The sequence below is a fragment of the Dendrobium catenatum genome, unplaced genomic scaffold, assembly GCF_001605985.2.
Source record: "Dendrobium catenatum unplaced genomic scaffold, ASM160598v2 fragScaff_scaffold_1358, whole genome shotgun sequence".
NCBI lineage: Eukaryota > Viridiplantae > Streptophyta > Magnoliopsida > Asparagales > Orchidaceae > Dendrobium > Dendrobium catenatum.
Window position 1 is genome coordinate 306,891 of NW_021319820.1, and position 2,350 is coordinate 309,240.

Below are 2,350 nucleotides of genomic sequence, written 5' to 3' on the forward strand. Positions count from 1 at the left end.
CAGCGTGTGTCAATCTAGTTTCATCCTATTGTCATATTTTATTTTGCTCTAGTATCATAGAAATGCAATCTCTCTCTCTCTCTCTATCATGTTATAATGCTCAATTATGATAAAAATGCTGTCACATTCATACTGAGTTTTCTTTTATGCTATTGTCCTTCCAGCCTTCATACAACACACATTCTGTGTTACCAGTTGAAGAAGAGCCTCAAGAACTAGATTATGCCATCACCAATGATTGACGTGATAAAACGGGCTAAAAGCCATAGCAAGCTGAAATTTCTTTTTGTCTCCTCCCATTTCAAGTGAGTAGTCGTTACTCTGACTATTGTTACTTCAGAAAGGTGTTTTAAGCACTAAGAAAGCCATCCCAAATGAAGTCGTAGGCTTTGTTTGGGACGACTTTCTTATTGCTTCTGAAAGCAACTTTCTAGTACAAAAATTTAAAATTTTATACTAAAAAACTACTTTAAAATTTTATACTAAAAAATTACTTTAAAAAGCAGGAAGAAAGCCGTCCCAAAAGAAGCCTTAGACTTCGTTTGGGACAGCTTGCTTATTAAAGTAGCTTTTTAGTACAAAATGAAAATTTTTGTACTAAAAAATTGCTTTGAGAAACAATAAGATAGTCGTCCCAAACAAAGTCTTAATCAACATTATACGGCTTTGGTGAGCCTGATCATGCATATTGCAAATCTTAACAGAAATCAAAAGGGCATGAATCACCATCTTATATTTTTATTTATATTTTTGCTTGACAGGGATATTCTAGGCCTCCAAAGCTTCATTTGGTGAGGAAAATCCTTTGCTTTTTTGCTACTTATTTCAATCAATTTATTTGGTAAACATGGGAGGAATAACAGTCCCCACAATTTAGGTAGCTAGTTATATTACAACTGTTATAAACATGTATGTAACAATAATCTTAGCATAAATTAATTAATTTTGAAATTTGTCATGATGTGTATATATTTTAATACAATTTTGTTCTTTTCATTTTTTTATCACAATGTTGAAAGTTTATATTGCTACTGTGAATTCAAAGTATTTTTTATTTTTATTTTTTGAATAAAAGAATGTAAACATTGCTGATTATATAACCATCAATGTTTTGGAGAATTAAAAATGAGATGTTTATTAGCAGTGTTATGTGATAAAAAAATATTATTAAATTTAAAATTAAATCTTATAAAATTGTACTTAATACTGTTAATCATGTTTATGTGAAATTAGTTATATATATTTTTGGACATTTAGGCCATTTAAGGCAAACTCATACACACAAACGCATACACAAGGACTTGAACTTTGAACCTCTTAGTTTGAAGTCTAAGCTCTCAACCAATAGGCCAAAGAGAATTGTGTAATTAATTATTTATATTTACTGTTTATCTTAATTCAGTTTTAGTACCAAAATTTAGTCAGTCGTGTACTCGTGTTCTCAATATATTTCCTTTAACGACTCTGCAGCGACGGAGGAAACTGCATAGACCCTAATAAATTCCTAGTTCGACGAGGCAAGGAGAGTAGGAGAGATAGAGTTGAATTTTTTCTATATGTTCGTCTTCTTGATCTTCCTCGGCGCTATTCTGCAGCGGCTGGACTCCGTTCATGGCGACAACTCCTCTTTTGCGCCACCTGTTACTCCAATCCCGCGTGATCTGTACCATTCGAGGTATTTAATGAGTTTCTTTTCAACGTTTTGGCTCAGACCGAAGAACTCATTGAAGTTCTGTTTGACTAAGTGGGATATAGGTCCGAGTTTGGATTTAGTTTTCTTGGTTTGGGTTCTAGATGAGAACTGTTGTGTAATTGGTCTCACGTCGCGGCACGGATCTGATGAGGGCAGCTTCGTGTGGGGCTCAATGTCTAAAAGAATAACCCAGTTATGAACAGACTGATCAAGCTTGGACTATTGAACTTCTTCTTTGTGCATCGCGCGCAACAAGGGGTAGGGGGCCACTTTGTCACCCTTGTTAGGGCTGTCCTGGTGGATGCCGGTGGATTTGGCAAGGTTCTAGCGGGCTGGCCTAATTCAAGAACCACCCAAATTTTCTATGAATTAGTACCGTCACTTTACTCCTCATCGCACACCATTTTGTTTCTGTTTTTTTATTTTATTTTATTTTATTTTTTGAAATGAGTGGCTTATTTTCCTTAGCAGAGATGAGTATGCTCAGGTGGATGAGGGGCTTGACCCTTAGTGATAGGATACGAAATGAGCATATTACGTGAAAAGGTTGGAGTAGCTCCAGGAGAAGATAAGATTAGAGAGTCTCCTTAGATGATTTGGTCACATAAAATGGCTGCTTCCGATGACCCGGTTAGGAGTGTAGAGGTATTAGATTTG

General features: G+C 35.3%; 1 long non-coding RNA gene across 1 annotated transcript; it reads left to right on the plus strand.

Annotated features, from left to right (window-relative positions):
* Positions 1-161: 161 nt before the first annotated feature.
* On the plus strand, positions 162-961 carry LOC114580872. Its single transcript, XR_003702489.1, has 2 exons — positions 162-305; positions 762-961. It is a non-coding gene; the product is annotated as an uncharacterized LOC114580872 (long non-coding RNA).
* The last annotated feature ends 1,389 nt before the right edge of the window (positions 962-2,350 follow it).